The sequence below is a fragment of the Odocoileus virginianus genome, chromosome 14 (assembly GCF_023699985.2).
Source record: "Odocoileus virginianus isolate 20LAN1187 ecotype Illinois chromosome 14, Ovbor_1.2, whole genome shotgun sequence".
Lineage (NCBI taxonomy): Eukaryota > Metazoa > Chordata > Mammalia > Artiodactyla > Cervidae > Odocoileus > Odocoileus virginianus.
The window spans coordinates 47159513-47175086 of record NC_069687.1 but is presented as its reverse complement, the minus strand read 5'-3'; the positions used below and the strand labels follow the sequence as shown (position 1 = coordinate 47175086).

Sequence of the window (15574 nt, the reverse complement as noted above, 5' to 3'; positions counted from 1 at the left end):
TTATATTCCAAGGCTGTGTTTGCATGCATTGTTTCAGTGTCTGTCTTCAGGACTGATATTCAAACAGAAACTCTAGGCAAACATCTACATTCTCTGCTAAGATACCCACAAGAATCACATCTACCCAAATGTTCTGGGTCACTGGCCACATTGCCAAGATTATCTATATTTTCTGGAAGAAGTATTTATTTATTTACAACAGAAGCTTGGTTTGGTATATGACATAAAATTGAACTCAATGGACCATTATTATACAGAGTCACTAAAATATTGAGAAATTGTAGATTTATTATTTTTAACTAACTTCTCTAGCAAAATCTCATAATTAACCCAGGCACTTAGAAAATAGGATACTTTATGCTTTTAAAGTTATTTACATTTTATCACAAATGTTTTCCTTCTCTCCCCCAACCTCACTACTAACTGAAATTGACCATAATTACGGATGCTATTTTCACTGGAAAATCATAAATTTAGGACTGGAAAGCTCCTTAGAAATGATGAGACTAGGTTAAGTGACATAAAAATCATGCAGTTAGTGGCAGAGCCAGATTTTAAAATATAAGGCTTGGTGTAAAAAGAGTCCCAAAATATTCCAAGGTTATTATTTTTCTTCACTAAATTTCTGATATTAATGTGTGCATGCTCAGTTGCTCAATCCTGTCCAACTCTTTGCAACCCCATGGACTTTAGCCTGTCAGGCACCTCTGTCCATGGGAATTTTCAGGCAAGAATACTGAAGTGGGTTGCCATTTCCTCCTTCAGGGGATCTTCCTGATGCAGGGATCAAGCCTATGTCTCCTCTATCGCCTGTGTTGGCAGGCAGATCCTTTACCACTGAGCCACCTGGGAAGCCTTCTGGTGTTAATGAGTGAAGAGTGAAGTTGCTCAGTCACGTCCACTCTTTGCAATCCCGTGGACTGTAGCCCACCAGGCTCATCTGTCCATGGAATTCTTCAGGCAAGAGCACTAGAGTGGGTTGCCATTTCCTTCTCCAGAGGATCTTCCCCACCCAGGGATCAAACCCAGGTCTCCCACACTGCAGGCAGATGCTTTACTGTCTGAGCCACCGGAGAAGCTGGTGTCTCTGATATTAATACCCATATACAAATAATGCTTTCACTAAAAATTAAAGAAAGAAATATACTTCAGGCTATTTGGGAGCTCTGATTAGTCACAGAATATGATCATTTTCCTTTAATGGATATTGGAAGAGTTTTTTTCTGTTCTTCCTGTTGTTTTTAGTTTTATCCAGGGTCACTATTTAAAAAAAAAAAAAAAAAAAACCCTGAAAACATAGTTACTTTTGGCACATTCAGAAAACCAAGGTTGCTTTGAGTTATACTTGGACTTCTTGATGTTTTCATCAATTTAAATAAATGTTCTACAGCTCCTTTTAGATGGCTTTTACAAGGTCATTGTATATGGATGAGTCATCACACTGCTACTGGAAAATGACTTTAGGAATAAGCCATACAGAGATTTGAAAGAGCCTTGTTTCTCACTATGACAGTTATGCAAGTGGAAAGAATAGCCTTGAATCCAGAGAAAGGAGTAGCATGCCAGAACATTTCAGCAACCAGAGTATTTCTCTTTCAAAAATGAACATATTTATCTTTATTAACTATATAGTTTTGTAATGATATTGTTTATTTACTTGCTGGTCAAGAGATTTCCAAAATTAATTTAATTAATATGAATATGCCCATAGCTATACAGAATCTTGGCTGTTTGACTAGTTGCATCCCTAATGAGGCAGATGTCAAACTTAGATTCCACTCCCTGTAGCACTTGGCTTTCAAAGTGAGTTTATTATTCAGGATTAAAAGTTCATTTCAGACCATAGGTAGATGGATAACAGTCTACTTTGTTACTCAGTATGTCTCTTGACAATTTATTTTGTTGTTTAGTTTGTTTGGGAATATTTAGTACTAGAATACAGACACATCAGATTTTCATTGTTGCAGTCACCATTTTTGGGTCATTGAAAAGAACTGTATGCTTTAATAGAACAAAGGAGAATGACTTTATTCTCATCAAACAGTATATTAAAAGTTTTAACACTGTTGCTTCTCCTTAAGTTCTTCTTGGTTAATTTCTTAAACAATGGACCAAAATGAAATGTCAAGAGTCTTTTGTTGACACTTGATTTGTATGCAATAGAGTCATTTACCATTGTCATTATGTAATACTTAAAAAAGTTCTACTAGGTTAGCTAAAATAAGGTCTTGTCATCTTCATTTCACTGCTAAATAAAGGAAAGTTCACTGTCATACAATCTGACCTACATGCCATATTAGTTTGCATCCTTTTAAAATTAAGCTTTATCCCACTGCTGGGCATACACACCAAGGAACCCAGAGTTGAAAGAGACATGTGTATCCCAATGTTCATACAGCATTATATACAACAGCCAGGACATGGAAGCAACCTAGATGTCCATCAGCAGATGAATGGATAAGAAAGCTGTGGTACATATACACAATGGAATATTACTCAGCTATTAAAAAGAATGCATTTGAATCAGTTCTAATGAGGTGGATGAAACTGGAGCCTATTATACAGAGTGAAGTAAGCCAGAAAGAAAAACACCAATACAGTATATTAACACACATATATGGAATTTAGAAAGATGGTAATGATGACCCTATATGTGAGACAGCAAAAGAGACACAGATGTAAAGAACAGACTTTTGGACTCTGTGAAAGAAGGCAAGGGTGGGATGATTTGAGCGAATAGCACTGAAACATGTATATTACCATATGTGAAATAGATCGCCAGTCCAGGTTCGATGCATGAGACAGGGTGCTCAGGGCTGGTGCACTGGGATGACCCTGGGGGATGGGATGGGGAGGGAGATGGGAGGGGGGTTCAGGAAATTATAAATAGCACATGGCTGAATTTGGGAATACAGAATCCTTGAATACCGAGGATCAAATGCCATTCAATTATGCATTACATTTACCATAATTATTAAATTAAAAAATAAATTCAAATAGAAGTACAATAAAAATGCATTCAAAATAAAATTCTATCAAATAATCATTTGTTTAAATTAAATCAGATTCCTGTCCTCAGGGAACTTGCAGTCTAGTCTGAAAGGTAGATACTACCCTCATGCTTATTCCTTCATACAAATTATATCTTAAAATCATAATTTTAAGTTTGTTTATAAGTTTACTGGGTTTCCTTGATAACTTATAAACAAACTTTAAAAATATGATTTCAAGATATATTTTGTATGAAGAAAAAGGCATGAGGGAGTATAGCTCATGGGGCACTTTTACCCTGGGTGCTCAGCATTAACTGCAGTTTGCTTCAAACAGGGCATAGGAAGTTACCACTAAGAATGTCATTGCAGGAAACACCTGGAAACTCTGCTTTCCCACTCCTCTCTCTCCTTATCACAGAAAGAGGAAAGGAGCATTGCACAGCTCCACCTGAAGGAGATCTGTCTGAGATGCTTGAACATACACACCCTGAAATGAGCTCACCCTGTGTCCTCACCTTCACTTACACGTATAAACACCCCTCTGTCATAAACGTTCACTCGGGCCATGCACGGGAAAGGCATAGCACAATGTGAAATTCGGTTTTTATACCTATCAAGTAAGAGGGGCCAAAATGGATTTTTGTACAGATTATAAGTACTAATCATGAGGTAAAATTGGTTCAAGGGTTTTTTAAGAAATATGTCAGATCTTTATCACAGAAGCTGATTAATACCTGTTAGAGTTGGAAAACGGGCTTTAGAAATATTTTATTCCAGTCACCTCATCTTACAGAGACAGGAGCTGAAGCACATTTGCTCAAGGTTATAGAAATACTTACTGACATGGTCTGGATAAAATAGATTAGTTTTAGATGACAAATTCACTGGAAAGAAGATATATATTTATGTGTCCTAGATGTCATAAATTTTTAGTGTTTGATAAAAGTTGAACTGTTACACCATATATATATATATATATATATATATATATACACATACATACATACACACACATATATACATGTATATAGCATGTGTAAATGTGAAATGAATGCATTTTTAAAACTGGATGCATTTTTTAAATGTTTAATTGCTGATTCATCCTTTACTAATAAGCAAACTGATATATTCTAGCCACACACACACACACACACACACACATACACACATCTACCTGATGGAAAAGTTTTAATTCAAGCAAAGATCCCTTTACTTATCTAATTTGACTGCTATAGGCCATGCAACTTAATATTCTATCATGCTCAGGTGCTTAGCCTTGTCTGACTCTTTTGTGATCCCATGGACTGGAGCTCACAAGGCTCCTTCATCCACGTAATTTTCCAGGCAAGAATACTGGAGCAGGTTGCCATGCCCTCCTTCCCGACCTCGGGAAGAGGATCTTCCCGACCCAGAGATAGAACCAGCATCTCTTGTGTCTTCTGCATTGGCAAGCATGCTCTTTACCACTAGCATCACCAGGGAAGCATGCCTGCTCAAAGTGAACTTTGAGCATGGAACCTATAATATACAATAAGTTTAAAAACTTAAACTGTCTAAATAGTCATCTATATTGACTTTTATCCTTAATAAAAGTATTTATATTCCTCATGGATTGTTTATAGATCAAAACTGTTCAATTTAAGAAATAAGCAGCTTAAAATGCTTTAAACATGACAACAAATAAATAATTAACCCCTCATAAGCAAATAAAAAGAAAAACTGAGAAAAACATTTGTAATAAAACTTAAATTGTTAGTAGCCCTAGTATAAAAATAACTTCTAGATATGGGACAGGAGATACACATATAGAAAAGTGGGCCAGATAGACAAACAAAAAAGAAATGCAAGTGACTGTTAACCATATGAAAATATAGTCAATCTACCAATAAGAGAATCAAAATGAAAACTACAATGAGAAACCATTTTCACCTACCAGACTGGCAAAATTTTAGGGGTGAGGGGTAGGGAAATAGACATTTTTTAAAATCATTGGTGGCAATGCAAAATGATAAAACCCCTATGAAAGAAAATTTGACACTGTCTTCCAAAACTATATGTGCATTTACCCTGGGACCAGCAATCTCATTTCTAAGATTCCTTCCAAAATACTATGGGAAAAAAACAACACAACAAAATGTCATGTTTACAAAACTTTTCATGACAGCCTTGTTTGTAATAACAAAAGACCAGAAACCACTAATTTCCCAGGGTTGTCACAACAAATTCCCACAAAGTGGGACAGTTGGTTTCAAACAATAGAAACTTATTATGTTACAGTTCTGAAGGCTAGAAATCGGAATTCAATGTGTTGACAGGGCCATTGGCTCCTTTGAAACCATGAGAGCAATATTTTCTTGCTTCTTTTAGCCTCTGGTCTTTGACAACAATCATTGGTATTCCTTGGTTAGAGATATGTCAGTCCAATCTTTTTCTCTTTGTCTCATGACCATCTTCTTTCTGTGTGTCTCTGTCCTCCTCTTGTAAGAACACCAGTCATACTGGATTAGAGTCCAAGTAATGGATGAGCATGACCTCATCTTAACTTGATTACATCTGCAAAGACTCTGTTTATAAATAAGGAAGATCCCATTCATGGGTACCAGGGGTTAGGACTTAGAAATATCCTTATTTGTGTGTGAGGGCACAATTCACCTCGTAATAATAATGAATAGATTGCATAAACTATGGTACATGAACACAATGGGAATCTATATACCTATAGTAATAATGATTAATATAGCTACATACTACTATGAAATATTCTCTAGAATATATTAAGTAAAAAGAGCAAAGTGAAAAAAAGTGTAGATTGTATTCTACTATTTAACTATGCCAGGATATGTTTATTTGTTTAAATCACAAAGTAATAAACACCATAATAAAAGAATTATGAGGGAATAATATGAAAGAAAGAAGTTAAACTTCCATGGATATCAGTTGCTTTTGTGGATTTGATTTTGGAAGTATGTAAATATTTTATACAATTAAAAAACAAAATTGAAATTAAAAAAATAAACCCTAAACATCAAGAACAAAATGAAATAAATGAATCTGTCTTTCCAGTTGATGGAACTGACATAGGAACTATTCCAAATAAAACACACTAATTTGAAAGTACATCCCTTAGCACAAAGAAAAGTGTGGAAAAATCTCAAACCATTTTTCAGCAATCATATTGTTGATGGTAGTATTAAGCCTGAGGTGTGTCATATATATAATAAATTAATAAACTGATGATCATGTGGATGTTATTGAAAACCAGAAGGTCTGGGAGAAAGGCAATAAAAATAAGGTTAAATAAAAATGTGGCGTGAGGACAGTATTATAATATTTAAAAGAGGGGCTTTTCTTTCCTTTTAGAGACACTGATGTATATACAGATGAAATAATATACTATCTGGTATTTATTTCAAAATAATCAGGAAGGTGGAAAGGGAAATGAGTGGGGGTATTAAAGAAACAAACTGACTATTAGTAGACAATGGTTGAACTAGGTTATGGTTACATGGAGAATTAATTATACCATTGTCTCTACTTTTGCACATATTTGAAATTTTCCATATTTTCCTAAATGGATTGTATTTATTATATACATAAACATAAGCATGTATCTTATGAATATGCATATGTTGATCCACATTCTAAGTATTTATACACTCATAAGTAAATATGCCTAGTAAAAACAATAAAAATGTATAGATTTTTGATTAAACCAGTTGCTCTGTCATTCAATGTATTGGCAATGAATTAGTGTTGCCTTTTGAGTAATTATCCCCTTTCCTGTGGGCAGCAATGTCAATCATAGTCATCAAACAAAGCACACTCACCTTCCCTTTGGAACACTCACCTAACACATATGGGAATTCCATAGGAAAACAATAGAAATTCCAGCAATTCCTAGTTTTCTAGTTAACTTCTCAGCCCCGACCACTCCAGATTTCCTGAGGCCCAACATGATGTAGATGTGGAAATCACAGTAGTGAGTGGATTGTGGGTGTTCTCTTGCTTAATTTGTGCAACAAGTTTGAAATATGTCACCATTGACACCAATTTCTTTCCCAAGCAAATGCCAGATGCCTCGTAGGTTTGATCTAATTAGATGTTGTATCTTTTTACTTTAATCTTTTACTCACCAAATTAATTTTCACATCAGTGGTAAAGTTCAACCACGCTAAAGCGTGATGATGAATCAGATAAATCACCCCTTCTCCCCTAGGAAGGAATGAGTAAGGATCTGGAGAAGGAAGCTGGGTAGGGGGGTGACTCTAGTGAAAGCCCTTCTGTGGTAGACATCAGCCAGAAATAGAGGCTGCACTCTGAAACGTCTGTAAACTCCCTCGCCTCTTCTATTCAGTGCCAACATGTCAGCTATTACTATGTCTCCTTTCTCACCTTCAAATCACACTCTTATTTTTAGATATATGTATGTTTATTATGTGTATGCATATTTATTCATGTTAGGGGTTAGGTGTTGATAAACTTTAGCAGAATGGATACATTTGTTTTGACTTGACCCATATAAAGAATACATCTCTGTCTGTTGTTCTCTGTCCTCCACGGGCTTTCCCATTCTGGTTGGTTGTCCTATCCTAGGGTTCCCCTCTAAGCTTCAGAATAGGGCTTTTGGGAGAAAAGAAAAAGCTTCAATCATTATGGCTGCCTCCCTTTGAGCTCTTTAGTATTCACTGCTCTGTTGAGTAGTGTTAATACTAAGAACAGTTTATTTTTAATGTCCCATTAAAAATAAAAGAATGGTGAACATGAAAAAGAAAAAAGAACAATTTCTTCTAGTGAGTGGGATGCTGTGTACTGTCAAGATCTTCATCAGGAGAATTTATGGACTATAGCTTAGAAGGCCAACAGAATGTACTAGAAAGCAAAAGTAGGTTGTTGAGGTCAGGAACAAGCCATTAGGTTAAATATAAAAGAAGTGTTTTGTTTTTTACATATACCTTAAACAATTTAGATTCTTTGTAGTTAAAGTTTTAAAATCTTGGATTTGGTTACTGTAACATTAATTTGAGCTTATCCCATGTCTAATTGCTTGAAACAGACTCAGCCAAGAACCTTTCTATAAAACTCATATAAAACTGACTGATTATTAGATACATATATTTTCTGTTAAAGCTAAGGCATGCCCCAAGTAAATTTGCTAGCAGTACTACATAGAACAAATGAGAAATTTGAAAGCAGAGCATTGACATCATGGATATTTTCTGGCTATACACTTTAGGACTTAATTCAATAAAATATTATTTATAATATGAGGTTTCAAAGCTAGGATGCCTAGAAAATACACAATTGAGAAACTTTTACATTTATGTTATGTTTAAATCCAAGATTATTCTGGGAAAAGGTCACTTGTCCAAATTCATTTTGACTCTTGTTATTCTTTACAGTTGACAAAACTAGCTGTTGTCAGCTTTTAGAAGTATCTGGCTTGTTTTCCAGTTACAAATGGAGTCATCCATTTGTGCTCATCCAATAAGCCATGAGCACCATGTACAGTTCCCAGTAGTGTAAAAATGTTAGGTTCTTGGTTACAGTGTAAAATAATCCATAGTTTAACTGAGTACTAATTGTGAGATTATAGTTACTCAATTGTAGTGAGATAGATAAACATCTAGACATTTCAGATTAAAATATTAGAAAGCGGTTCTTTCTCTACTTGTATAACCATCAGAAAAAAAGAAGATATTAACCTAGAGTATTTTTCAAGCTGTCTAGAAATGAAAATGAAGACATAAAGATGTATTTACTAAAGATGATAGAGATGAAAAAAAAAATAGAAGAGCCCTCAAGCATGATTTTGTTTGAACTTATGTCTCTTAAGGTCACTTTTCCTGTGAATATCCTACAATTCTGAGATAATTAACTCTTGACTGGGAAGAAGTAAATTTAACAAAGAAAATACACCAGGTTTTATCTTTGATTCTACCTGCGACTCCTCCCATTATGGTTAATAAAATAACAATTCAGGCTTGAACGTTGGGTTTACTTTGACGCATCTTTTCCATTACCCAGTCATCTTGCTGGATACTGATCCCTACCGACTCGGCTGCCACGGCGTCCTTCATATCCACTCCATCTTTTCTAGGTTTACAATCGAAGTCCTAGGCCAAGTGTTCACTGCCTCTCACCCAGCCTTCTGAAGCAGCCTGATTGTGCTACGATTGGAGAAGGAAATGGCAACCCACTCCCGTATTCTTTCCTGGAGAATCCCATGGAGGGAGGGGCCTGGTAGGCTACAGTCCATGGGGTCGCAAAGAGTCGGACACGACTGAGCTACTTCATTAGCACTAGTTAGCTATGATTGTGCTATTTAATTTTTCCCTCTTGTCCCTACACACTGCCCCTCAGTTAATATTACTATAAAGTGGCTTCAATATTGCCATGCACGTGACATAAATGACTGATGGTTTTAGCAGTGTCCAAACTCCAGAGCCCAGTAAACTAGGCTGCTTGCAATATGACCACTGCCTTCGACAGCTTCCTTTAAGTGTCTTTAATACACTCTGTCTTTCAGGCACATTAGAGTAACATTCCATCCAAAGAACACATACTGTACAGTCCCATCTCTGAATCTCCAGTCTTATGCTTTTGGTCTTTTTGAAGCAGCAGTTGAAATTCTTAAAAACCATTCTCATCATCCTAATAGGTAGCACTGATTAATATAATCATCTTGCTTGCTTGTTTAGATCATCTGTGCTGCTCAGAATCTTTCTAAACTTATGTCCAGACAACTATTTTGACTTGACCTGGTATACGTGATGAAATTACTGCCTCTTATCACTTAATACTCTAATGGAATTTTGAATTAAAATAGGTAGTGGACATAGACTAGATTTCATTGTGTTTGGGAGGAAAGAAAGAAGGAAATTAAAGTCAAAGACATTTTTCCAGCTTACAGAGAACTGAATCTGTTTTTCAAACAGCAGCAAGAATCTATGTGGACACAAGCATAATCAAATCTATCACATAAAATGTAGAACAAGAAAGATGAATTATACTCTGATCAGAGAGAAGACGACAAAATGTTGACCTGTTTGAATATCCTTGCACAACTTTCTTTGGTAGCTCAATGTGTTCTGGGGGAAAGAACCCTGTTGATGAATCCAGAAACCAAGGTTCTGGTCCTAGCTCTGTAACTGAGTTAATATGGGACTTCTAGAACATCTTCTCTGTGCACTTTGCCTTTTTATGAAACAGATGGACCAGTTCTCTGAGTCCCTACCACCCTGATCAACTGTATTAGAGCTCATGGAGTCAATACAAACTGCATCTCCCTTTTATACAAACACAATGAACACTGTGCAAGACAAAAAGAATGGTTACATTCTTTCTGTTTGTGTTAAAATCTCTGATAGGAATTCTCTCTTTCATAATATTGAGCTTCAGCAATCATCAAATGCTTGAGTTATTGTGGAATTGAATAGCAGTTTGAGTTTCTTCCCAGGCCATCCCCTCCTCCCCTTTCTCAGGCCAATCAGAATCTTTCTCCTATCCTTAGTCATGAAGAGTACAACACTCTTAAACACCAGTGTATCTGACAAGGAAAATGGTTTTAGCTTGTAGTTTCTAAAATCTAACATTGCTTAGGTGCAATATTCATGTTTTAGCAAATGGGAGATAATTCAAAGGGCAGGTTTTTCTCAGAAACAGAATGTATGTGCCTTAAAACCAATGGATTTGATAATAACTTTTGTCAAAGGAAGCTTAAAACAGTGGCTTCCCAGCGAGCTATTATTACCTACTCTGTTTCCATTTTACTCTCAGTAGTCTAATTGATATAATTGGTATAAGAGGAAAACAACAGGAATACTTAGGACTGAAACCATTCACTCAACAGTGGAGGTTATTTAATAACTTTCACTTAGCAAACCCCTTGCACTTTCCATAGTAGCAGTATGTATTCTCATTGTCATTAACAATACCTTTCATCCACTGATTTCCCAGAAGTGTTAATAACATACTCTGTAAGTAATTGCTACACTTATCTAATTTTCTTTCAAGTAATGCAGCATGTTTGTCAGTTTAACTGAATAGGCTCATGAATAACTTTATTTTCTCCCATCTTCTAAAATGTGAAAAGGAAAAGGAGAAAACATCTATCTGTGGACATCCTAATTATTAAGTGATTCCTAAACCACTGAAGGGTGATGGCTCCCTAGCTTCAGTGTTTGCACTTTGGGGCAGGTTTGAATCTCTTTTCTGAAGATGCTGTTGACTCCACCTGTAGGTATGCTGTGATTCAGCTCCTACAGGGGACGATCTGTGCTCTGTTTAGGTAAAAACATTCAGGCTCCTTAATTTCCAAAAAGAATAACAACACTGCTGCTTTACTGTTCGGAGGATGCATGTTTCTTTACAATTAATAATAAAACTTGAAATAGAAGCCCTCAGTCATTCTCCAGAGAACTCCCGTCAAACGTGAATTTCAGATTAATGATATTCAAGAGACATCCTTAAAGCAGTACTTATGCCAAGTTTTCTCTTTCTAGCAAGTTATAATCAGGAATGCACTTGGACTACATTAGCTTAATTCCCTTCCCAACTGCCTCCAGTGCCAATAGACCAGCTGTCTCCTTCAAAGGTTGCTCCCACTGTGTGGGGTACCACCACCACATTAGATTCCACTGTCGCTTCTAGCAGTGACTACTATCTCCTTCTGGATATCACTGGTTCCTACCGGGTACCACCCACTCCCTAGGGTAGCACTACAGATGCCACTATCGAAAATGCCAATACAGCAAAAGTATAACACCAAATGGCAGTCTGTGCTCTGGAATCTACTATGTGCCAAAAAGTTTCCTAGAGCATCATGAAAATGGTATTCTGATGGGTATCTCCCACTCATTTGCCAGACAGTTTTCAAATTCAACAGTAAATTCCATGTGGGCTCAAACATGCTGCATTGTCATTTTAGATGTAAACTACCTCATCTCCTTTTTCAGAAGCAGGAGAACAATATTATAAATTCAAATATAGGTAAATATCCATGATTTTTTTTTTCATTTGCAGGACAAATGCAAAGAGGCTATAATCAGAGTCAAAATAAACAGATTCTTATGTATGTTATTTGAGAGTATAAAAGAATAATTTCCAGAAAGTTAAATAAATGACTCTCCTATAAATATAAAATCTATACATGTGAAAAACTTAATAATGAGGAGTCTAGTAGGATGGCAAAGCTAATTCCAAAGACATTTGAGGAACTGGATATTCATAAACATTTTTTTAGAAACCAAAAGGAAGAAAGAAAGGAAATTGGGAGGAAGTGGGGGAAGGAGAGAAAGATGAAGGGAAGTGAAGGAGGAAAGGAGAGAGGGAGGCAAGGAGTGGAGGAGGGAGGGAAGAAAGAAGGAAGGCAGACTGTTGGGTTAAATAAAAACTACTAGTGTGCTATAGGGCAAAGGCAATCAACCTTGAGGTTACCTTTCTTATTAGACATAAATATATAATTAACATGTTTTGGGGCCAAAGTAAATAGCAAATAATGAGTTGAACATAAGAGCATACTGCTAGAGAATTAAATACTCACCTGGCAAACTTGTTAAACAGGATCTTAGTAACAAAGGATATGCCTCCCTCATTTTTTACTTAGTTTGAGGTTTTAGATAATATTTATTTCAAGTCTCCCATTTTGGTCATAAATAAGTGGCAAAGAGTGTTCTTGATTACACCAAAAACCAAAAAGGCTGGCCTCATATTTTGGCTATTACCATATGCAGAACAAGGAGAGTTAATTACTCCCCTGAGTCTCCTTGAATTTGCTCTTGAAGTTGCAGCTATTTGGTATCAAGCAACTACTGGAGCCAAAGGATTAACTTCCTCCCGGACATTTTTATAAAGAAGCTCAGATTTAACTTTCAAACACTTCTAATCAATTGCTCTTTTACCCAAGGAGAGGAAGTCAAACCCAAGAAACTTTTCTTATCTGCTTCTCTTTCCTCAAAGTTCCTAAATGAAGACAATGTCCCTGGCCTGGCAGGAAGTGACCTTCCGCATTTCCTGTGAACTGGAACCTAGTAAGCCAGGTCCCAGGCCTGTTCTCCTTAAAGGATTTTGCAGGCATTAACTTCATAAAGAAAGGCAACCCTTGTCTCTTAATGGTGAGGTTCTCATAGCTGATTAAATGAGTGCTCCTCTCTAATATGACACGCCAACTACAGCACTTGCACAAGCATTTTGTCTACTTAAATCCTGGTAAATAGGAGAACAGATCCTTACTGAACCTGAAAGTAAATATTTTGATGTGAAAAGTAATGAAGCCCAGTATTTGTTTCAGAATTCTGAGGAATCAGTGAGAATCAGGTAGGATTTAAAAAAAAAATGTTTCATTTCAGTTACCAATCACAGTCTACTAAATTGAGGATTCGAATTGTGGTGCTGGAGAAGACTCTTGAGAGTCCCTTGGACAGCAAGGAGATCAAACCAGTCAATCCTAAAGGAAATCAACCCTGAATATTCATTGGAAGGAGTGATGCTAAAGCTGAAGCTCCAATACTTTGGCCACATGATGTGAAGGGTTGACTCACTGGAAAAGACCCTGATGTTTTGAAAGGTTGAGGAAAGTGGGGAAGGTGGTGACAAAAGATGAGATGGGTGGATGGTATCAAGGACTCGATGGACATGAGTTTGAACAAACTGCGGGAGATAGTGAAGGACCAGGAAACCAGTGTGCTGCAGTCCATGGGGTTGCAAAGAGTTGCACACAGCTTAGCGACTGAGTAACAACAAATAGAGGGTTAGCAATAAAATAAATAAGAAAAAAAGGTGCTTCCTTATATACTAACCAGAAAATAGAACATTAAAATGGTAACAATAATTTTTAAGGAAACAATCACAGTTAATTTTTTTCATCAGTTTTATGTAAGTCATTCTTATTCTGCTAGATCTTAGGTCAGCTCTATTTTAACAGAATTATTTCTTTTGATTAAAGGGGCTTATTTTGCTGGGATTCTCAGAAAGCCATCTTAAAGATATCCCAGCTATCATCTTTAAGTCTACACCCACACTTTTTATTGAAATATCAATAGTTAGGGATATCAGGTAGAGTCCTTTTCACAGGGCTCTAAGAATATCCTATTTCACTGAAAAACAAATTCTAGCTTGAAACCTGTAGCAGACCCTTCAGAAAAGCATCAGTGAAAAAGCAGAAACCACTTGTGATAAGGCCAAAGAGTAATGGTTAATCTATTGTAGTAACTAATAATAACAAAATGGAAGAAAATAAAATTCTCGACTTGGCTGCAAAGCACAGCTTTCTAATCGGGAGCTAACCAATGAAACAGACAGTGATAGGGTACCGAGGGCCTCCAACTCAATTCTGCAGGGTGTATGATCTTTTGAACATTTATATTAATAATATGTTATCTACAAAATCAATGACACGGAAGGCCAAGCTTCTCTCTTGATTTATAGCTCTCGCCATCCGGTTCTTACAATAGTGTTGAGCTAATTAATAAATATTGAGCCTCCCAAACTAATAATTATTTTCATCTCTCTTTTTATAAGTGAAATGACAATGTCTTATAATTTTCCAGGGCATGGACAATCAAAGACAGAGTGGAGAAATATCAAAGGCAATTTTAATTTCAAAAGATATTTGAGAACATAACTTTTCCAAACTAAGGATCTGATTTTAGGAAAGCAAAATAAAAATGATTTTGAGGGGATATTTGTTCACTTGGTTACAGTAGAAGGATGGGTACCCAATAACAACAAATGGTTATAGCTTAATGACCTGTTAAAATGACAGGATGGCATTTTAAAATACACATGGAAAAAGTAACACAATCATAAATAGTTCTTTTAGAATTTATAAGCTTCAGTTATTTATCATTTTAATAATTAGGAAGGTAAGGCCAGCAGAGAAGGAAAAACTTTCTCTTGAGAGTCCTCATCTCTATGATATGGGCTGATTACACAGTATTCAAGTATGGCTCTACCATCCCTCAGTAAGAAAAGACCAAAATACTTCTCATTTTAACAAGAAGAAAACCTAATCTATTTTTAATCAAAACATTGTTTGACAGTAAAAGATTCACAAGCTTCTTAAAACATGATTTAATGAAAGAGCCTATCAAAACAGAGTCAGATTGAAGGGGAGTGCTGAGGCTAACCACACCTTTTCACAGCCTTCTGTGTTAAAGTGATTATTTGCAAACTCTGCATAAACACAGGCAGAAGTGGCAGCTACCGCCTCTTCCCTTCTTACCTGTTCCTCCTCTCTTGAAAGATCTCCTTGGTGACATAGTGGATCTTTGGAAGGTAACTAAATTTCTCCAGAAGCCAGTAGCTCCAGGGTCCAGTTTTACAATGAAGAAATTTCTCCAAGGTCGAGGGCTTCATAATCCCTGCAGATGTAACATACAGCTCCAGAATTAGCCTAGGAGTTAATCTCATGATGTAACCCCTGTCTCTTGAGGAGATAAGTTATATTCTTCTTTCAGAAGGGCACAGTTAGAGTGATTGCCTTCCTCAGTTCCCCGTGAACTTTGAATCTGCTCTGCTGAATAAATTGTGTGAAATTTTATAGTGCCTTTGTCATGTCTTAAGGGCTATGTACTCTGTTATAC

General features: G+C 36.3%; 1 long non-coding RNA gene across 1 annotated transcript in view; it reads right to left on the bottom strand.

Moving 5' to 3' along the window:
- LOC139038266 (uncharacterized) overlaps positions 1-15347 on the bottom strand; it is a 141431-nt gene extending 126084 nt beyond the window's left edge. Inside the window, exon 1 of the long non-coding RNA XR_011491237.1 lies at positions 15214-15347. This is a non-coding gene — a long non-coding RNA (uncharacterized lncRNA). The remainder of the gene's footprint in view (positions 1-15213) is intronic.
- Positions 15348-15574: the final 227 nt, after the last annotated feature.